General features: G+C 52.5%; 1 protein-coding gene across 1 annotated transcript in view; it reads right to left on the bottom strand.

The window, feature by feature from the left end:
* The window catches only part of TSPAN18 (tetraspanin 18), a 187,232-nt gene that overhangs the window by 47,408 nt on the left and 116,759 nt on the right, over positions 1-23,065 (bottom strand). The window contains exon 3 of the mRNA XM_067037055.1: positions 17,582-17,723. The gene's annotated coding sequence lies outside the window, so the exon portion shown is untranslated. The remainder of the gene's footprint in view (positions 1-17,581; positions 17,724-23,065) is intronic.

The following is a 23,065-nucleotide window of genomic DNA, read 5'->3' as shown; positions in this document are numbered from 1 at the left end:
GAAGCCTTCCCCGATTTCTCCAGCATAGGCAGTGATCCCTTCTGTTTCTTTCTTTTTTTTTTTTTTAATTTTATTGAAGTATAGTTAACTTACAATGTTGTGTTAATTTCTGCTGCACAGCAAAGTGACTCAGTTATTTATACATATATATATATATTCTATTTCATATACTTTCCCATGATGGTTTATCACAGGATATTGAATATAGTTCCCTGTGCTATACGTAGGACCTTATTGTTTATCCATCCTGTATATATTAGTTTGCGTCTGCTAACGTTCTGTTTATTTCTGAGACCCTCATTTTGGAGATGAGAGGATGAGGCCTAGAGAGGGGCAGGGGCCTCCGCAGGCCTCACAGCTAGGTCACGGGTGGTTTGCACTAGTTTGCACTAGAACCCAGAAGGGCTCGTTTTGCAGCACGGGCAGTGGGGGAGGGGGAGGTTGGCTCAGGCACTAGTCGATTCTCAGTTCCCACTTCCTTCCCTGGAGCCAGAGCCTGCCCTGTAGGAGAGATGGCCTTGACCTCAGTCTTTGTTCTCAGGAATGAGCCAGCGCGCTCTTCTCCCAGCCTCCAGGGGCACAAAGCAGTGAAACACAGGGAGCAGAAGCGGATAATGGTCCAGTTGTTCCACCAAGAGGACGGGACAGGAAGCACTGGGGCCTTTCCCCCGGCTCTGGACCCTGAGGCTGTGTCTGAAAGGCCGCCCGGATCAGGGCCTCCCTGCCCACCCGGCTCCTGCCCTGGGCCCCTCCCCTGGCTGGTTGATTGGAGGCCGGGCTCACACAGGGCCAGGACTTTGTTGCCTTGAGTCTGAATCTCAGCTTTGCCACTGCACAAAAGCTCTGATTTCACCTATTTGAGGCTTACGTTACCAGAAATACTACTATTTCCTAAAACAAACTACCATTTATTAAGCACTGCTGGGAACAGGGGCCTGGTTAGGTATTTTATACACACCTTGGCTCATCGTGACCCCACTTGAGGCACCTATTATCATTCCCATTTTACAGGTGAAAAATTGAGGCTCGCCAGGAATGAAACCACTTCCCCAAGGTCAAGAACTAGAAAGTGACTGAGCTGGGACTTGAGTCTAGATCTATTTAGAGGTCAGTAAGCCCGACTCCCAAGGAGGTAGCCCTATGGATTGGAGGAGACAATTGCACAGGCCAGCTGCTCTGCAGATAATAACGCACTGAACATTATAGCTTCTTCTCATTTTCCTTTCATAATGAGAGCAAGCACTGGGGGAACTGGGCTGTGGAACCAGCTTGGCGGACGGTGGGTAGGGAGGCGAGACGGCTGGGGACCTGGCAGGAGAGGGCAGACCCCCTGGCGACCCCAACCCCCGGAAACCCCAGGGTCCAGATTCACTCCTAGACAGAGTATTGTTTCAGAGTAAATATTTTTTACCCTCCAGCTTAATCCAGACGAAGCTTATCTCCCCACTGAAAAGCCCACAGTCCAGAGAAAGTTAAGCCCACTGCTGCTTTCCTAATTGCAGGCTTGGAGCTCTGCTTGGGGACACCGTTCCCCTGCAAAAGCCTGATAAGTGGTCTGGTATTTGGCAGTCTCATCAGAGAGGCTGGCTCTGGGCTGGGGGGCCCCGTGGGGGAGAAGGTAGGCTGGGGCACAGGGGCTGGTTCCCGGGAGGGTCCCCCTTCGGCATGGGGCCTGAGACCCCAACCCCTGGGCAGATCTAGCTACAGTGGGGGTGGGGGAAATGAATCCTGCCCTCCTGTTTGATGCCGAGTCCCACGTGGCTGGAAAAGCAAAATGGGTCACTGGGCCGCCAGGATCCCTCCTTCTCTCCCAGTTACGATGTCTGTTTCCCTCCTGCTAAGAGGAAGACCTTTTTTTTTTTTTTTTTAAGAATTTCTTTTATTTATTTATTTATTTTTGGCTGTGTTAGGTCTTCGTTTCTGTGCGAGGGCTTTCTCCAGTGGTGGCGAGCGGGGGCCACTCTTCATCGCGGTGCGCGGGCCTCTCGCTGTCGAGGCCTCTCGTTATGGAGCACAAGCTCCAGACGCGCAGGCTCAGTAGTTGTGGCTCACGGGCCCAGCCGCTCTGAGGCATGTGGGATCTTCCCAGACCAGGGCTCGAACCCACGTCCCGTGCATTGGCAAGCGGATTCTCAACCACTGCGCCACCAGGGAAGCCCCGGAAGACCTTTGAAGTACAGGCAGAACTGGTTCTTGTTCAGACCAGAGTCTCTGACATCCTCCACCAGCAGTTTCTCTAATAAAGGGCCACTAGAGGAGAGAAGTCCAGTCTGTTGAGGGCTGGGGATCCTCAAATGGTTCACGGAGCCAGTCCGGGTCAAACCCAGCCAGGCCAGCCCTAGACCCGAAGGACAAACAATGTACCCAGCCAGGCACCAAGTGTTCAACTAGTTCTCCAGTTGGTTCCCATCTCATCATTTTTCTCTTTCTCCCCTGGCTGTTTCTTGGATGCCTGAGAAGAGAGGTGATTAGTGTCCAGGCTTTGCAATCAAGACAAATCTGGGTACGAATGCTTGCTCTGTTCTTGTCAGGTGACCTGGGGCAACTTAGCTGCCTTCTCTGTGCCTCAGTTTGCTTGTCTGTAAAATGGGATCACTAAGACTATCTCATAGTGTTGTAGGGTGGACTACATGAGATCATGAGTGTCCAACTTTCAGCCCAGTGCCTGATAAAGGTAGCTCTCGTGTTGGCTCTGCCCAGGGTCAAAAAGAAAGGAGGTTTTGCTCAGAGGCAAAGGGACAAAGACCATTGACTTTCCTGGGGCCAGATGGGCTCTTCGGCTTGAGAACCACCCTCTTCCCCACACCCAGGATACCTGGCCGCAGTCTCTGGTTGGAGGTGAAGGAGCTGGGGTAGACTTAGCATTGGTTGAGAAACTATGGTGTTTCCTACGCTGTGCTAGGCCCACCCTTTTTACAGATGAGGAAACTGAGGGCCCTGTGGTATGAAGGAGTTTGCCCAGGAGCGCACAGTGCCCGTGGTGAAGCAGGAACGTGTTCTCATGCTTTCATACAGGGCTCTCCCCCATCCCACTCGACGCCGCACCCCCCGGGGAAACAGGCGGGAGTGTCATCTCTACTCTGCAGCCATGACTCTGAGGCCCAGACAGGTCCCCCAGCTGACCTGGAGCAGTGAGTGGGGCTGAGATTAACCCCGCGATGCCGGTCTGGGAAGGCTCAGCTCACAGGAGCCCATTGAGGAGCTAATGCCGGTGTCTGTAAGTGGAGGCGCGCCAGCCCCCTCGTGGGCAGCTGCAGCCTCCGGCCCCTGCATGATGCACCTGCCCGGAGGGCTCTGAGGAGCGGTACCTCCATATCCAGGCAACAGGTGCCTCCTTGGTCCTCTCCAAGTCACAGGCCTGCAAGGAAGGACAGTGCTCCCCGCAGACCTCCCTAAGTGGCTAATTTTCAGCTTTCCAGAAGGAAATAAACCATAAGGAATCCAGACTCCTTGGCTCCCCCAGGCTTCTGGAGGCAGAGGACTTCCAGCCACATCTCCTTGCTGCCTGCTTAAGCCTTGCAAATGTGCCTCCAGGTATAGACCCTTCCATGCTGTTTCCTTTTCCCCAATCAAAGGACTTGCCTACTATGAGTCTCCATATTCTTCTTTCTGAAGCCATAAAGAACAAGGCTTCAGGACCCTGGAGATGCCGCGCGATCCCCGGGATTGTCACAGAACCCCAGAAAATGTCTGGGACCCTCAGAAGCTGCCACCGTGTTCCTGCGAGTTTCCAGATCCCTGGGCTGTCATTGTGCACCAAGGTCACACAGGTCCCTTGCATGCCAGAAACAATTCTGGGCCACCATATAATTCCCTGAACTGGCATGGAACCCCTAGGTTGCCATGGGGGGCTGGGCTGCTCCAGGAAGTCTAGGCCATGTAGAAACCCTGTGATGTCAGAGACCCCGGGCCACCAAAGAACCCCTGTGCTGTCACAGGACCGCTGGAAAATCTCAGACTGGACATTATCAGCTTATGAGGCTTCCAACAACCCACAAACGCACACTCTCACTCTCAGCTCCTCATTCAGGCTGTTTTCCTACCTTCTTCCTGATCTCAGCTTAAATGCTTCTTTCTCCAGGAAGCCCTCCCTGGTGTCTCCCTGGGCCTTGCTAGATGCCACAGCACAGATGTCATGTCTTGAGCTCCATGACAGCTCCCTGGGTTCGCCCCATTAGAGCACTCAGCACTTGGTACTGACACCAGCTGCCCATGGGTCTGTCTCCTCCCGCAGCCTGTGAACTCCTGGAGGGCGGGGGTTGAGCTCCCAGCACAGTCAGATGGCCCTTAATGAATATTACTTGAGTAAGTAACTGTACGCTATTAAGTTACGAGGCGCTTGACAGCTGTGTGACCCGGGGCAAGTCACTTCACCCCTCTGTGCCTCAGTCTCTTCACCTGCACGACTGGGATACCAAGAATATCTATCTCATACGGCTGGTGTGAGGCTTAAATCAGCCATGTAAAGCACTTACATAGAAAGCCTGGTATAGTAAGCATGATATAAATAGATGCTGGGGTTTTTTTTCTTTCTTTAAGGGGAGAACATTTAAGATCTACTCTCTTAGCAGCTTTCAAGTATACAATACAGTGTGTTTAACTATAGTCCCTGTGTTGTGCATTACATCTGCTGAATTCAATAATCTTGTAGCTGGAGGTTTGTATCCTTTGACCAACATCTCCTCATTTCCTCGACCCGCCAGCACCGTTCTGATCTCTAATTCATGAGTGCAGCTCCACTAGATTCCCCAAATAACCGAGATCATATAGTATTTGTCTTTCTGTCTGATTTATTTCACTTAGCAGAATGCTTTCAAGTTTCCTCCATGTTGTTGCAATGGTGAGATGTCCTTCGTTTTTGTGGTTGAACATAAATATCTGCTATTACTATATGTGTGTACTCATTAGGTTTTTTATTTTCAATTAATGAATTTATTTATTTTTGGCTGCATTGGGTCTTCGTTGCTGCGTGCAGGCTTTCTCCAGTTGCGGGCAGCAGGAGCTACTCTTCGTTGTGGTGTGTGGGCTTCTCTTGTTGTGGAGCACCGACTCTAGGCACGCGGGTTTCAGTAGTTGTGGCACGCCGGCTCAGTAGTTGTGGCTCGCGGGCTCTAGAGAGCAGACTCCGTAGTTGTGGCGCACAGGCTTAGTTGCTTTACAGCATGTGGGATTTTCCCGGATTAGGGCTCGAACCCATGTACCCTGCATTGGTAGGCGGATCCTTAACACTGCGCCACCAGGGAAGTCCCTCATTAGGTTTTCACAGTGTCTAGACTTGCAGCCAGGATGGACAGGGGTTTCTTCCACCCCTGAATTTAATGCTAAATGTGGCAATAATAGCATCCACTGATATAACTCTTACCACATTCCAGGCACTGCTCTTAATGCTTTACACACATTTACTCAATCTCATAGCAACCCTCTGAGGTTGGTGCTTGCTATGCACTGAATTGTGTCCCCACAAATTCATATGTTGACGTTGTGACTCCCCCAGTGTGACTGTATTTGGAGATATGGCCTTTAGGGAGGTGAATAAGGATAAATGATGTCATATGGGTGGGCCTCTCCTCCAATAGGATTAGTGTCTCTATAAGAAAAAGTAGAGACACCAGATCTCTCTCTCTCTCCCCATGTACACACACAGAACAAAGACCATGTGAGGACACGGTGAGAAGGTGGTTGTCTGCAAACCAGGAAGAGAGGCCTCACCAGAATTCAAATTCACTGGCACCTTGATCTTGGACGCCTTGACTCTAGAACTGTGAGAAAATCAATGTCTGCTGTTTAAGCCCCTAGCCTGTGCTATTTTGTTATGGCAGCTCTAGCTGAACTAATAAGGTGTCATATCATTCTTAGTCCCATTTGACACATGAACAGTGAGGCATGGTGAACTTAAGGGACTTCTCCCAAGGTCACACCTGGGGGAGTGGCAGAGCTGGGACATGAACCAGGTATTGGCTACCAAGTCCACACTCAACCACTACTTGAAACTGCCTCCAAGTTCAAGGGCATAGGCTGGGCATCCCAGAGGTAGGTGGCCAGGCCTGAGCAGCATGAACAGTCTACATCAAGGAGAATGGATGGAGGAACTTGGCACATCTCAGTCAAGACTTTTAGGCTGCTTCCAAGACCTGCCTGCTATGCTCAGCATCCTGAAGGCTGGTGGTGGGAAGACGGACTGACCACATCCCGTGTGGTTGCAAAGCTGATTGTGGCTCCTGGGAGGCCATCTTCAGCCTGGCCTAGAGCCAGAGCAACTCCGCAATGGAAAAGGTTCCCAGGTCAGGTGGTCAGCTCCCTGGCCCTGAAGGTATTCAAGTACTGGTTGGACCACAACTTACTGGTGATGTTTGGGGAAGAATGAACAGCAAGAGTAGATATTTTCAACAGTTCTCCCCAGCCTCAAGCAGCTGTGAAGTATTAGAAGGGCTGGCAGTTAAAAGAGTCCCTGGAAAAAACTCTTCCCGCCCAGCTCTGCCTGTTAATTCCTGCTCATTTTTCAAGTCCCAGCTCAGACATCACCTCCTCCAAGAAGTCTTCCTTAACTCTCTCTCCCACCTCCCCATGTCCAGGTTGGTGGTCTGTGTGAGTCTTACTGGCAAAGCTAAAAACAATGGGTGGCAGTTACAGGGAGAGAGTTCACCCTGATACAAAGATAAGTATCTCCCATCTCTCTGAAATCTGAGAGGCCCAAGGTTTAAATCCTGGTTTCCCCTACTTCCTACCTTTGGGTGAGTGCCTCTACCCCACAGAGGTGCAATTTCCTCAGCTGTAAAATGATTTCCTCTCAGAGGACGGAACCAAAGACCAAAAGACATCAACAAGCTTGGCACTTAGCATATGATCAGGATATGCAAGCTTCCTTCAGTCTCTGGGGGAGTAGTGAGCTGCCCGACATTGGGAGTGTTCAAGCAGATGTCAGAGAGTCATAGCGTGGGATTGGGTACAGAGGATTTCTTTCTTGCACTGAAGTAAAGACTACACTCAGCGTCCTTATGAGTTCTTCCAACTCTAAAAAAGCACACTTACAACTTGGCCTTGGCTGGCTATGGGAAGATGGGCACATCTGAGTGGACATAATCTCCACCCACCTTCAGCAGCCTATAAAAAACAGGAGTCCACACATGGTGCATGATTCCCTTTATATGAAATGTCCAGAAAAGGCAAAATTTATAGAGACCAAGAAGAGTAGATTAGTTGTTGCCTGGGGCAGGAAGTGGGAATGGGAACTGATAGCAAATAGGAACCAGGTTTCTTTTGGGGGTGATGGGAATAGTCTAAAGTTAGATTGTAGTGATGGTCACACAACTTTGAAAATTTACTACAAATCATTGGATCATACCCTTAAAGTTAGAGAATTTTATGGTGCATAAATTTTGCCTCTCTAAAGCTGTTAAAAACGAAAACAAAACAGCCACCAATAAAGCAGGATTCCAGAGGAACCAATGGCATGGTTGAGGGTGATGCCCACACCCCGTGGGAAGTATGGCGGTGGTAGGTTGAGGTCAGAGGTCATGAGGCCTGAGGTCACCTCCAGTCTCCTCCACCTGCGGCTTCACATTGGCACTTCCTTGTTATCTTTTGCTCTGTAAGATGTGAGGAAATGGAACAGACCCACCAGCCGACCTCATTAAAAGCCTGCAGTGAACCCCAGGCGATGTGAGGAGGTGGGATTCTGCAGAAGCGTGAGGGGCCAAGGGAGGCAGCATGAGGGAGGAGGCCTGCAGGAGACCGGCCTCCTGGAAGCCTTTGGTGACCAGCACTGGGTGGCAGCTCAGGGCACCTCGTGGTTCGGGGTCTCTGAGTTAAGATAAAAGCCAAGGACTTGGCCTGACCTTGTTTGTACGGCACCCGTGGGTCCACTTGAGAGGGAGGAGGGGATGCAGTCAATCATCTGCTGAGCACCTACTACTTGCCAGGGAGGGGTGGACATTCACCCTGGTGATGTGAATGGCCATGGGGCCAGGAGACCAGCAGAGAAACCCTGTCTGGGCACCAGGCCTATGCACTGTGGAAAGATCTGACTTGCTCATGGTTGTAAAGCTGTCTGGTTTAAACTTCTCTGTAAATGAGAGGTGGGCATTTATCAAACCCATTTAACATGAAAGGAAACCAGAGCTCTGGAAGCTACATCACTTGCCTGAGGCCACACAGGAAGTAGCGGAAGTAAGATTTGAACCCAGGGCCTATGTAAAGCAGAATAACTTCCAGAGTGATCTGAATGAATGCTGATCTCTTGGTTAGTAGTGAGCTCCCCGTTGCTAGAGGTATGTAAGCAGAGGCTTAGTGAATACTCTCAAGAAGTCCAAACAGATGACCTTGAAAGCCCTCCCAAGTCCAGCTAGTTTGTGAGGCCACACATCCTTGCTGGTCATTTTCCTTGAGAGTTAAATCTGGGCTGAGGGTAAAGTAGAAAAGCCTGAGCCGTTTCTGAGCCCTGGAAGGAGGGCACCTAGTGGGCAGGGCCTGGCTGGCGCCTCCTCCGCTGGAACCACAGCTCCTCTGAGGGCTTGCCACACACCACCACTGATGGCTGCTTGGGGCTAACATGATACTTGAATACACACAGGCCAGGCCACGCTCGCCGGGCTCCAGGCAGCTGCACTTCAGCCTGAATTAACCCCGGGATTGGGGGCCCAGGAAGCAGGAGCTGCCACCCCAAAGCTGCTGCTCAGCTGGGCAAACGGGACCCTTCCTGGCCCTCTAGCCAGCGGCCTATTTCACACCTGCCCCACCTCTGCCCCGCGGGGGGGGGGGGGCACCCCACCCTCCATCTCCCTGGTTCTGGTCTCCCCAAGGACTCAGAATCCTCTCAGCTCTGATTCGCCGCAGGATGAGCTCATCAGAGGCCCCTTCCCAAACAGGAGCCCCAGGCCTGCCAGAGGCCCCAGCTCCCTTTCTGGTTCCTGCCTGGCCCTGGGAAGACTGAGAGTGGCCGGGGCCTCTGAGGCGGGGGCTGCTCTGGGGGCTTCCCCTGCCACCTCCTCTCCAGGGGGGTCCCCAAGCCAGCACCGAGGTGGGGAGGCCAGGGGCCCTCCTGACCCCCACTCTCATCTACCTTCGGGCCCCTCCCGGCCCCTCCCAGCCTTCACCCTGCTCCACCCTCAGAAGGAATCTCGGTTTGCTCTTACCTATATTGGCGCCTCCACTTCAGACCTAGATCCCAGACATGCAGGGGGCACCTTAATCTCCTCTACCCCGGAAACAGTAACCGGAGTCTCGGGGGGTGGAAGGCATGAACGCAGAGACTCGGGGCAGTACAAGACAGTTACAGCGTCCTTTCAAGGTCCTAATGTCCTAGCAACAGGGCGGGGCTCCTCCATGACTCAGGGTATTGCAGGGTCTTCTCTCCATCCACTGTAGGCTCAGCCCTGCCCTCCAGGAGACAGGCTGTCACTTGCTGTGGTCCAGGGGCCCCACACAACCATCCATCCTCCGCACTAGCTTTCCTCTGCATAAACCCTTCCATGGCTCCCCACCGCTCCTGCGGAAAAGCCCAGACTCAGAGCACGAGAAGCCTATTGATTACGCCCTCCCTTCCCCCACGCCCTCTCCTCACTCTACTCCAGCAGCACCACTTGTAGCTCCCTGAATGCTTTGGCTCTACCACGCCCCAGGGACTTTGCATGGGCTGATCCTTCTGCCAGGAATCCGCGCCCCTCCCCCAAGTTACACACAGATTTCTTTGTCCACCTTTAAGTCATTCATAATCCAAGCGTGCCCCAGCACCCACCCATCCCTTCCAGCGTGGGTTCCTTCACTCCTTCTACGTGTGGCTGCATCACGGAGGGTTAGACCCCGGCCACCTGCCTGTTGCTCTCCAACTTGAGCTTGCATCAGAATCCTCTGGAAGGCAGCAGAGGACACAGGCAGGGAAGTGCAGGCCGTCAGAAGGTGGATAGGGACGAGCAGTTGTGTCACCAGGCACCTGGAAGCTTGGGCTGGACTGAGCCCTGGGACACCGTGACAGAAGAGAGGGCCTGGGCACATGGCCAGACATGGTGTCTACGAGCCTCTCACTCCAAGATTAGCCTGAATGTGGCACCTCAGGCCGCCGCCCCAGGCCTCCAGGACACAGAACACTGGAGACCCTCAAGGCTCAGAGCAAACCGGAGCCAAGGACACACAGGCTGCCATGGCTCCACCAGGACCACTGTCCCCTCCTGACTGTGTACCTGTCTTCTGCTCTTTAAGGAGAAAAAAAGGAGAAAAGTTCCAGACTTGAGAAGCTCCACATTCAAAGAGAACGTTGCTGGGGAAGTGGAGGGAAAGAGCTGGAAGGTGCCAGAGGGTGGGTTGGGGGACATTTGTTTTTAAATTTAAATCCTTTCAGATTATTGAAATTTTTAAAGAACACATTACTTCTGTAATAATAACTTTCAAAAATAATTTTTGTCTTAAAACTGCAAAGCAGGGCTTCCCTGGCGGCGCAGTGGTTGAGAGTCCGCCTGCCGATGCGGGGGACGCGGGTTCGTGCCCCGGTCCGGGAAGATCCCACGTGCCGCGGAGCGGCTGGGCCCGTGAGCCATGGCCGCCGAGCCTGCGCGTCCGGAGCCTGTGCTCCGCAACGGGAGAGGCCACAACAGTGAGAGGATCGTGTACCGCAAAAAAAAATAAATAAATAACTAAATGCAAAGCAGCCTGCAAAAATCTGTTTGGAAGAGAGAAGTTTATGGCCCATTAGCTTAAGGGGTCATTAAATACATCGTGGTCATCTTTTCTTGAGCATTTACCATGTGCCCACCAGAGCGCTGCTCCATGGTTTAACACCCGTTATCTAATCTAATGCTCATCACAGCCCTGTGAGCTGGAAGCATCAGTGCCATCATTTTCTAGATGAGAAAACAGAATTTGATCGAGACTAAATAACATGCCCAAGGTCACTCAGCCTTGGAGCAGGGGTCTGAACTCTCGCGAGTCTGACAGCCGGCAAGGTCTCGTCCTTAAATCAGGGCACACACTATGCTGCCTCCTGAAACTGAAACGGAGAAGCTGACAGGCCTAAAAGCCATTTGTTTTGCATCTACTCCACTGCTTGGAAACCACTGGTTTTGCACAGGAGCCCAAGTCAAACTGTCACAGAAAAACACACCCAGGGCCGGGCATCACCGACCACCTTGGAGATTCGGACCAAGGCTAGGAAAGCGTGTATGACAGTGAATCCATTGTAATCCGCCCACCTGTCTAACCATTCAGGAATCCCTGACTACAAACCCTGGCATGCTCAGCTCTGCGCTGGACGCTGGAGACCAGAGCGGGTGAGATGCCCTCGGCCACCAGGAAAGGACCAGGTGAGCACAAGCCATATTGGGCCCCTGAGCACCTTCCAATTTGCCAGCTTTGCATCCTCCAGAAAGACCCCCAAACACTTTGCAATTCCGGATCCAAACAAGCATTACAGGCGGTGAGAACAAAACACAACCCTGTAGTCCATGCTCGCTGGTAGGCTTCCTCTCTCGAGTGCCTTCGTTTGCATAAGGCCAGCCTGGTCTTGGCAGTCCAGTCCATCTCGTTGTTCCAGGGACAACGCGAGAGCAGCTAAGTATGGTGAAATCTCTGGCCTTTCACCCCTTAGCCCCAAGACGGAAAGGAAGGGGTTACACAAAGGCCCGGGAGCGATGGGAGGCAGGGTGGGCCTTCTCCCCAGGGCTCCAGCCTGCAGACTTCAGCGCACTGCTGCTGGCCACGAGCTCCTTCGGCCAGCGGTGTACACGGCGCCAGCCAGAAGGCAGAGGCTGCTCCAAGCGCAGCCTGAGCTGCCGAGAGCAGGAAGCTTGGGTGCCCCATTCAGTAGGATCCCACGTGCATTTCAGAGGTCCCGGCACACGGCAAGTGCTCAAATGTCTGATGAATGAATGAAGAAATGTGGTTTTGAGGAAGGCAGCTCTGCCGCCATTTGGATGGGAGGGGTGTGACTCTGCACCACCACCAAATTTGGGGGGACGTGGACTTAGGCTGCCTTGCAGGTACCTATACAAAGACTCTGTCGAGGACTCCTCCCACAGAGTCATGAAAATGAAAATATAAATAATATTAACACCAATAGCATCCGTGCTATCACAAAGTACTGACCCTCTGGCAGATGTGCTGTCAAGCACATTATCTCACTTAGTTATTTCATTTAACCTTCACGTAAGTCCTGTGAGACACAGAGCACAATTACCCCCAACTTACAGATGAGGAAACTGAGGCTCAGAGGGCCAAGGCTGTAGTACTAGCAGAGTTGGGATCGGCACCCAGGACTAACGTGGAATAAAAGTTTAATGCTGGAAGGGGCCTCACCCCTCATTTTACAAAGGACAAACTACAGCTCAGGGAGGCTGAGGTCACCAGTAACACAGCTGGGACAAGAATTCGAGTGCCCCTACTTCCAGCCCAGGATCTGCCACTAGGCCTCCTGCTTGCAACACTGTAAAATGAAAACGATTTCTAAGTTCTGTAAAGAAGCTCGAGATGGGAGGATTAATTATTCTTGGTCCCTGTGCAGCACCGTCTTTTCTAAAGGGCCCCTCTAAAACTCCCTCTCCTGGGCTTAAAGGGAAAACAGAAGAGCCACTCAACTCCAAACCTAGCCTGTGATTTAAGGCAGCCTTGAAGATGGCCACGGGCCTGTGTGGCCAAGCCTGGAGGACTGCATGGAAGAAGCTGACTGCCTTCATCTCACTTCCTGCCTGGCACAGTCTTCCAAAGCTCCAGGGCTCCCACCTCCAGGCCTTTGCTCTCACTGTTTCTTCCTCCTGGGATGCCCTCCTCCAGCATCCTCGCCTGTCTCATATCCTACTCACTTTTCAAAGCCCAGCTCAAATGCACTGCTTTCCCTGATCCCCCCCCACTGTCACCACCCTAAAGTGACCTCTTGATCTGGTCTTGGAACCTCCAAGGCTTCCTTTATATTTCTGCTCTGAACCCTCCCATTCTCTACCTTGAATGACAGGATTTACTTTCATGTCTGTCTCCCTCATAACAGGCTGGCTCCTTGAGGGGCTCTCAGCGGTGGTCTCTGAGGAGCTGCTGAATGAACAGAGAGGGGCTGGGAGTGGACAGGTTGGCCTCTTCTTTTTGTTGACTCGTGCACACCCCTGACTGGGTTTGCATACAGATCTCAAACCGTGGCCTTCCCTCCCTCTCCAGGACCCATCACCAGCTGCATCTTAAACTCTAAGTCCTAGAGGGTGAGGACCAAATCATTCTAGTATCTCTGTAGCATCGGTCATAAGTGGGGGCTTTAAAAAATAGTGTGGAAAATAATTAAGTGGTGAACATCCAGCAAGTCCAGCTACGGTTTGGCACTGGATGAGGGGTGGGGGGCAAGACACCCAGAGGAAGGGTCCCGCCCTCAGCGGATCTCACAGAGGAGACAGCAGGGATCCCAGAGTGCAGTGACCATTCGGCTTTGCCCACTCCCAGTTCCCAGCAAATAAACAGCGCCTGGCACACAGTACAAGCTCAGTAGCCAACGGCTGAAGAAATAAATTAATACGTATTGACCCAAGAGCAGTGAGCATCCCATATAAGGCAGGGTGGTGCTGAACCCTGAGTTGGTCTACATGCTGAGTCAGAGCTGCAGAATTCGCAGGCTAGAGAGATAGAGAGAGAGAGAGAGACACATGGGTGCAGGGCCAGGAGCTTTGTGGTTGACCGAAATCAACAAAGGACAGATCTGAAAAAGCACTTGGCCGCAGTTGCCTGGGAGGCAGCACCATACACTGCAGTTTTCCATTTTATTTCTGCAGAGCAATCTTTTTCCAAATGAAATCATACACCGTACCCTAAATGCATAACGGAGCTTCCCCGGTGGATGTCAGCTGGGGTTATGAGGCTGGCCTGCAAACCAGCGGACTCTTGGGGCCGCTGCTGCTTGACCAATGACGGCCTCCTCTCCTTCCCCTTCCCTCAGAGAGGCCCCAGGAAGGTCGTGGCCGAGGGGAGGTTTGCGGCCCTACTCCGAGAGTCATAGGCCAGGTCTTCTGGGAGGCCATTTAGGGCAAATCAATGCTAAAGTGGCTCAAGGAACTTTCCCCCGCGATGAGGGAGTGGAGGTGAGGGTGGGGTGTAAAGAAAGCAAAAGGCCTTCCCAGCAAGTGAAGGACAACCCGAAGAGGCCAGATAAGCAGTGGCTGAAATAGTGGGGTGGCCGCCAGGGAGCATGAGGGCTCACTATGGGAAGGGCTTCCTGGGGCAGTGCTTTTGGAAAGTGAAGCGCCACCTGCAGATACATGGCGTGCGTGCGTGCGTGCGTGTGTGCGTGTGTGTGTGTGTGTGTAAATCAGGCTTTCAGATACCAGATCCACTGAAACCGAGGTGCGCCTGTCGGAGAGAGGCGATCCCTGTGCTGTGAGCCACAGGAAGGACCCACTCAGGACAAATCAGCCCCCTCACCCCCTGCCATGGCTCCAATGTGGAGCACATGTTCCTCCTTCTTCTGAAAATAGCACCTGGTTTTCCCTTTGGGGTACCAACCCTCTCACACTTCCGGGCTGAAGCCTCCCACCCATACACACCTCCCCCAAACACAGACCCCTCAACGCTGACCAAGTCTGGTCAACCAGCATAGTCTCTCCTGGTTTCAATGATTGGTCAGAGATGGTCATGTGACCCAAGGCCAGCAAATAAACTTCAACTCAGGTACTTTTTTTTTTTTTTTTTTTTTTTTGCGGTACGCGGGCGTCTCACCGCTGTGGCCTCTCCCGTTGCGGAGCACGGGCTCCGGGCGCGCAGGCTCAGCGGCCACGGCTCACGGGCCCAGCCGCTCCGCGGCACGTGGGATCTTCCCGGACCGGGGCACGAACCCGTGTCCCCTGCATCGGCAGACGGACTCTCAACCGCTGCGCCACCAGGGAAGCCCAACTCGGGGACTTTTGTAGGAACTCCTGGGAAAAAGAAGCTCTCCTTTCACTGGATTTGCAGCGAGCAGGACGTCAGTCTGGAGCTGCTGGCCACTGCCCCACTGCCACGTGCGGAGTGCTTCCTGGGGACTGCAAGCCACAAGGAGAGAAGCAGAAGGCACAGACCTGGGCACTATCTGAACCTTGGACACCAATAAACAGGCCCCCAGTTGCCAGTATATTGGAAACCGATAAAAAACGAATAAATTGCCTGTCTTCTTGCTTCATCAGGTTTGAGTTGAGTGCTGGCTTCCCAACAATGCAGCGTCTGACCTCAGTTCAGCCTTTGCCTGGCCTCTCATCACCCTGTCTCACCCCACCACCCTTGCCCTGTCTCCCCCTGCAGCCAACCTTCACATCTGGCCCGTCATTGGTTCCTCGGACCTGGGCCGCAGCTCTAGCCTTCCCCTCAGACCCAAGGACTGGGCACAGACCAGCAGCCTGCGCGGCTCACCTGTACCCTAGCCTTCCCAGCTGTCTGGCCCTGCCTAGGGTTCTATTTTGGCTGATCTAGTGGGACCCTTCCAATCTGGGCTCAAATTCATTCACTCTGCCCCCATCCCTCCTTGGCCTGCTCACTGAACTTCAGTTCTGCTGGGAGAAACAGACACTCCATAGCGAACAAGGGGCCTGGAATCCAGTCACTCCTGAGCTTGCAGTGGGAAGAGTTACCCCGTGGCTTTGGGCCACGGCCTCCGAGAGACCTGCTATGGGCAGAGGCTGTGGGGCGTGACTGGGCTGAGGTGTCAAGCAGGTGGGGAAGGTTCCCGGATCTCTTACCTGCTGTATCACCTGGGGCAAGCTGCCCTTTCTAAGTCTCAGGACCCTCAGCTTTAAAGTGGGGGTCATACCACTCCATACCTGACAGAGGGACAAAAAATCTACAAAACTGATAGCACCAACTGGTGGTGAGGAGATGGCACAAAAGGAACTCTCACTTGTTGCTGGTGTGGATGCAAAATGGGACAGGCACTTTGGAGGACAGCTTGGCAGCTCCTTAAACAGCTAAATATACCCTTACCGTATAATTCAGCAGTCATGCTCCTAAATATTTACCCAACTGATTGAAAACTTATGTCCACACAAAAAGCTGCACATAAATGTTTAGAGCAGTTTTATTCATAATCACCCCAAACTGGAAATAACCAAGATTTCCTTCAATAGATGAATGGACAAAAAAACTGTGATACAGCCAATGGGACATTATTTAGCGATAAAAAGGAATGAGCTTTCAAGCCATGAAAAGACCTGGAGGAAGTTTAAATGCATATTACTAAGTGAAAGAAGCCAGTCTGAAAAGGCTACCTACTGTACGATTCCAATTATATGACATTCTGGAAAAGGCAAAAAAGAAAGGAGGCAGTGAAAAAAAAAAGATCACTGTGACTGGGGGTGAGGAAGAAGGGAGGGAGAATGAAAAAAGTGTGGTGGTATCATCTTATCTGACAAGGCATCTTATAAGAGAATTATAATTGGGCAGATGGTCCCCCAGAATAAAGACTCTATCTCTCAGCCTCCCTTGCAGCTAGGCATGCCACATGACTACATTCTGGCCAAAGGGGCCTGACAGGAAGTGATGTATGCACCCTCTTAAAGGAAGGAGTACCCTCTCCTTTTCTGATTTCCCCCTTCTTGCTGACCAGAATGGAGAGACTGGCATGGGCCATCGTGGATCATGTAGACAAGCGATGGTTAGAGCCTCCGGACAAAAGGAACTTAGGCCCCTAATGTTTTTGTATCAAAGAATCCCCTTAGGGCTTCCCTGGTGGCGCAGTGGTTGAGAGTCCGCCTGCGGATGTAGGGGACACGGGTTCGTGCCCCGATCCGGGAAGATCCCACATGCCGCGGAGTGGCTGGGCCCATGAGCCATGGCTGCTGAGCCTGCGCATCCGGAACCTGTGCTCCGCAACGGGAGAGGCCACAACAGTGAGAGGCCCACGTACCACAAAAAAAAGAAAAAAAAAAAAAAAAAAGAATCCCCTTAGCTCAGAATTTTCCTTAGAGAAAAATCAACCTGTCTCTTTTTTATTTTGCATTTTTGTTCACATGCAACCAAATGATTATCCTAATGAATGCAAGGGCTTTCAAGGATTGTCCTGAGGGTTCTGCATAATATAGGAAAAACAGCTTCACTCACTCATTCATTCATTCAGCAAATAATAGCCAGTTTACTCTGCTGGGATCTGGGGGTTCAACTAAGAACAAAACAGACACACTCCTGTCCTCTGGAATCCACATTCTGGTGCAGGAGGCAGCCTATCAACGTGAGGATGAATTAACTACGGATTGTCATGAGTACAGGAATACTATTAGTAACAGCTAATGCTTACCGCACTCTGAGCTTACTACGTGTCCTGTTCTAAGCGCTTATCACATATTACCTCATTTTACCTTCACCACAAACCCAAGAGGTAGGTGCTGTTGCTTCCTCATTTGACCGGGAAGGAAGCAGAGTCCCTGAAAGGTTGAGAAACCTGCCCAAGTTCACTCAGCTAGTAATTGGAGGTTCAGGATTTGAACCCAGGTCTGTTAGACTTTAAAGCCTTAACCACTGGGTTCTCCTGCTAATGAAGGAAATAAAACAGGACAGGGTGATAAAGAATGATAGGGTGTCCTCTGATGGCTGCTATTAGCAACAACAAAAACAGCAAAAGCAGCATAAAACCCCGTGCTGAACAGTCGGAGAGCTCCCTTACCTGGGGAGCCCGCGTCGAGAAGTCTGGAAAAAGGTTGTGCCCACGTTTTGAGAAGTTCAAATTCAAAGGGTTCACGTAGCTTGGATGATGGGGTCGGAAGGTCTGGTCCCTGCAGGCTTGGGGCTGTCCAGGAGATGCCCACCTGTCAAGACAAGCAGAACCAGCCGTGACTGCCTCGTGGGGGGGACGCCATTGCCCACACCGCCCGGGGTCTCTTCTTTTTTTTGAAATGTGCTCCGGGCCCTGAGGAGAGAGTGTGAAGGGGCAGCTGGAAGGAGCCCGGGCTTGGGCGTCAGGACTGGGGAACCATCGTCTAGGTGCCAGCTGAACTGGCCTGCGAAAAAGTCCAAGACACAGAGATATGTATATGCCTGTGTGTGTATGTCCTGAATAGAAATACGCAAGTGTCACACCCACTGTGTCTAGCACGGTGCCCTTTGCAGAGTGGGAGGCTTGACAAAGGTTTCCCGATTTGCTTTGATGTGAAACAGAATTTTATATGTCTGAGTGGGAGGAAACTCTGAGAGTTCGCGCGCATTGGTGGAGAGATTCTTCCTCGTGTGAAAATGCATCCCTGGGATGCTCCATCCAGCCAGACCAAAGGCCTCACTTTATCAGCGAGGAGACCGACACCCAGAGAGGGGCAGTGACGCGCCCCAAGTCACGGAGCAAGTTGGTGCCAGAGTGAGGCCTCAACCCCAGGTCCCTCCTGACTCATCACGGCCAGGTGCTCTCTCCCGGGCCACCCCGCCCTTTGTCGTTGACAGACGTGCACCCCTGGAGCACAGGGTCTGCTGCCTGCCTGACAGGTGAATGCTGGTCACAGGCCAGAATGGAGAACTGTTTCCTGACCTCGTCCAAGCCCAGACAAGGTATGGGAGGCAGTGCCCAAGGTGGCCAGAAGCATGGGCTTGGAGGCGGGTGGACCTCGGTCACTTGTTGGGGTAAACTCTTTCCAGGAGTGGGAGACCCCAGGGAAGTCAGATGTCCTCTCAGAGCATCAGTCTCCTCCTCTGTAAAACAGGGGTCGTAATAGCATCTCTCTTTGGGGATCGCAGGGAGTGAAAATGACACTCCTAAGTCTGTGAAGCCCCGGCAGAGCATTTGGCTCACAGCAATCACTCAATGAATGTTAGGGAGGCGACACAAGGGAGGGCGTTGTGAGTGCTGCAGGGGGAGCCGTAGCACCGCACTGGGAGTTGCTCTGTGCCCTCGGCGTGTCTTTAGACAAAACTCTCTCAGTGCCACCGGTGACTCGTGCCCCCGCCACTCCTACTATCCATCCCGTCTCTGCCTTCATGGACCAGCGGGGGTCCCCGACACAGCACACCTACCTCTCCCCGCAGCTGCAACTCCCCACCTGCCCGTGGGCGCCCCACACCCCAGCCCGCATCTCACCAGCCGGCAAAATGAAAATGTCATTAGCACTCTGCAAGCTGGTGAGCTAATGTCACCAGACGGCAACCAGTGCAGGAGAACCGGGGAGGGGTGGAAGGTGGGGGGCGAATTCCCCGGGAGGCGTGGCGTTCTCAGCTTTTCCCAATCAGGGTATGAAGAAGAAATAAATAAATGGCTGCAGGAAAGAGGTGACAGTGGAGACCGTTCTTCTAGCAGCATGCTGTGGAGCTGTGCCTTTCTCCTGGACTCACCATGGCTGCCTGTGGTCCCTGCTCCAGCCCCTGTCCGGATGAGAGCTGTGTCTCAGCCTCTCCGGGCCCTCTCTTCACACATACAGCTGATGAAGAAGATCACCAGGGGTCCCCCAGCTTCCACCTTTCATTTCCACCCCAGCCCACGCTCCCTCAAACCTGCTGAGAGAAGCAGACCACCCCCTCAATTAACATGGCAGTGGGGGGGGGTTCGTGTCCTCGGAGGAGGTGGCAGCATTGAACCCCACGGATGCGCAGACAGGCATTCTGGGTTCCAGCCCCGACTCGGCACTAACTTGCTGTGAGCGTCAGGCACAGCCTCCCCTTCGTGGGGCCTTCATTTCTCCCTCTGGGAAAGGGGGCGCCGGACACAGCATCAGTCCCGACAGCGTCTCCGAGTCAGCTCTAAATCCTCCAACTCACAGGCAGAGATGCCAATGTAAAGCTCCTCCTCTTCCAATGTCCTTATGGCACCAGCACCGATGACACCCGCGGGCACGTTAAGGCTTCCTGGAGGAGGGGACGTGTGTGTGTGTGTGTGTGTGTGTGTGTATAGACAAGAGCAGGGCGCTGTGGGCAGGGGGCCTGGGTGAGCAAAGGCATGGAGATACCCAGTTGGGGGAGGGGCCACCTGGAGCCAAGGCTGCCCGACAGGCAGCTGGGAAATGAGATGGAAGAGTCCTGTGGTCAGTGCTTTCCACTCATTTTCCCATTTAATCCTAACACTGCTAGCACTCCCATTTTATTGATGAGAAACTGAGGCTCAGAAAGGTCAAGGAATGAGCAGACACATGGTTGCCGATTGGACTTGAATCCCATAGTTGATTTAAGAGCAGAAGTTCTTGATTGCTGTGGGGTGCCACTGTCTAGACTGTTTAAGATAGAAGGAGCACCAGAGAAAGTCAGGAGCGTTTGTGTCATAAACGCGTGCAAACGAGCTCACGTGATATGCGAGGGTGGGCAATGCCCACGTCTGCGTGGGAGGGGTGGGAGAGTTTAGTGTGTGAACGCATGTACGTTGTAAATGTGGGCGGCTCGCTGCCGAACGAAGCTGCTGCCCTGAGTCCGGGCCCAGAAATGCCGAATGGGGAGGATGTGGCCGAGTGGCCGGCGGGGCAGGGGAGTGGGCAGGCAGAAGGCCCTGGCCATCCCACGGTGGCCCAGGCAGCCCTGCTGTGCGGGCTGTGAGCTGGGCCTGTGCTCACAGGGCCTGCTGTGTGGGCCTGGCCTGCATCACTTGTCTCCGGATCCCGTACTGCCCTGACTGCCGCCCAAGAGAGCAGCACGTCCTGCCCTCGGCCTCTTCCTTGGCTCAGTCTCCTCCGTGGTCCCTCGGGAGGCCCGTGCCAGCCGGGAACAGGTCCTGCAGATCGAGCCTGGTATACACCCGGGGCTGCTTCCCGCGGGCAGGGAAGCCAGCAAGTGAGTGCACCTTGCACCCGCTGGGGACCAGCCAGACCTGTACTCCAGCCCCTAGCCACTGGCTGTGTGATCAGGGCCTGCAACCGTCCTCTCTGAGCCGCAGTGAACCCTCACAGAGCTGCTAAAGATGACCACTGAAGGGAAAAGGTGTGCATTCTATAAAGTGCCGTGCCCACAAACAGGGCTGTAGTTCGAATCCCAGTGGCCAAGATAACCCAGGAATTAGTAGAGTTCCCTAGAGAGCCACGACTAGGAATCCAGCCAACGCCTTTACGTAAGTCCCCCTCGCCCCTCCCCCGGGCCTCAGTTTCCCCATCTATAAAGCAAAGGGTCCTCGGGCTCAGATACGGAGTGGCGCTCAGCCCCTCCGTGTCTCCTTTTCTTCACCATGATTCGTTATTAACATCACAGCTGGATTTCGTTTACCAGAAACCAGAAGGCCATTCATGTAGCAGTAAGCTGAGTAAATAGGGCCCAAGGCAGGTAAGTTTTGATGGGAGGAGAGAGGTTTCATGGTTTCACGTTCGAGTCGCTGACGAAGAAAGAATGTGATCATTCTAGGAGGACAGAAGGAAGCGTGCAGCAACAGAGGGGGGCAGAGCTGTTGGAAGTCGACAGAACTTGGACAGACTCTCTCCCCAAGTCTGCCTTGCGCTGGCCCTGAATGCCACAGAGAAGACACAAGGAGCTCTGTTTCCTGGAGACCTCAAGGAGCGGGAGCATTCACTCATTTGGTGAGCATGAACTGAACACCTGCTGTGTACTGGGGGCCTCCGGGGTGGCCAGGGATGAGAGAGGCACCAACTATGCCTTCAAAGGAGCTCCTGTTCTGGGGAAGAGTCACAAGGCCCTTGTCTCCATAGTTCAAGGTGGCTTAGGAGGACTCATCCATTGCTTTCAGTTCAGAGGAGGGAAGGACCCCTTCCTGCTTGGGCGCCAGGGAAGGCTTCCTGGAGGAGGAGGCAGATGTGAATGTATGGGGATAAGAGGAGGGCACTGTGACCAGGGGGAGCAAAGGCACGGAGGCGTCCAAGTGTGAGGTGCGTATTCAGGACCAGGAGGCAAGGCTGCCTGTAGGGGTGGAATATGGGAAATGAAATAGGAAGGGGCTGGATGATTAAGGTCCTTGAATGCTGGGCCGAGGATGATGAACTCTATCCATAGAAAAAGGGGAGCCACCGAAGGTCATAGAGCAGAGGTGTGCTTCAGGTGGTTGAAAAGCAGCAAGGAGCCCAGGCAAGTGGAAACAGATGATGAGAGGATGGAGGGAGGATGGGCAGGGCCTGATGGTGGGGGCGGATCGCGGGATGCTGGAGGGTGTGGGGAAGGTTGGGGGGCTACTGAAACCGGCAGGTTGTGGGCCGGGGACGCAGACGTGGGGGGAAACATGATGACTGGATTTAGACATGGTGGATTTGCATCCTGGCTCTGCCACTGTCACCGTGTGCTCTCAGGCATGCTAGTTACCTCTCTGGGCCTCCGTTTCCTCCCCTATAAACTGAAAAAAAAATAAAACTGCTTCAAAGAGATGTGAGATTCAACCAGATAATATACGAGAAGCACCCCGAACATGGTAAGTGATTGTTGGATGCTTGCTTCCTACAATGTAAGCATTTGTTGCTTTTATTAATTAGTGGTGACTTTCCCCCTATTACAAGTGAGGACACTGAAATTCAAAGTCAAACGAGTGGCTGGAATTGGCAGTGCTGGGCCTCAAATCATAAGAGAAGCAAATTATGAGCAAATAAACATGGGATGACTCAGAAAAGAGTCTTGATTTTAAAATATTCCTAAAGAAAAGGGCTGTTTTATGACTTTTGCACCGTGTGCTTATTCAACCCAAGATATAAATGTGAACTAATAAGTAAAATGAGTTAATTTAAAAAAATCAACCTTCAGGACGGATCCATATTACCTAATGGCAGTCCATAAACATAAACATAAAATGTGAAAATACAAGAATGAATTGCAATGCCCAGCATCTCCAAGAATCTGCAATTTCTCCGCCTGAAAATAAAAGCTATTGATTTTAGCTTGGGTTCTCATTGCTCACGAATGAGCCTTTGAGAAGTCATAAAGAAAGGAATTATTTCCAATTGTTTACTCACTAAGGATCATATGTATTGAATTTAAATTGTCTCTGATTCCTAATTAGTACAAACCAAATTAGAATCTGAGTACAGCAGATCTGGAAAGAGCCCTTGGAGACTGAGACCTTAAGCTCAGTTTTCTTTGTTTTATAGACCTGGAACCCAGGGGACAGAGAAGGAGAGCTACTTGCCCAAGATCACACAGCAAGTAAGGGTAGGATCCAAGCTAGAGCCTGAGCTCCAGGCACCCAGGTTGGCATTGTGCTCTGGTCCCTGCAGCATCTGTGATCAGATCATTAAATCCAGCCCTAAGGGACGTGCAG

This window comes from Kogia breviceps, chromosome 7, assembly GCF_026419965.1.
Source record: "Kogia breviceps isolate mKogBre1 chromosome 7, mKogBre1 haplotype 1, whole genome shotgun sequence".
Lineage (NCBI taxonomy): Eukaryota > Metazoa > Chordata > Mammalia > Artiodactyla > Physeteridae > Kogia > Kogia breviceps.
This window is presented reverse-complemented; position numbering and strand designations above follow the sequence as displayed.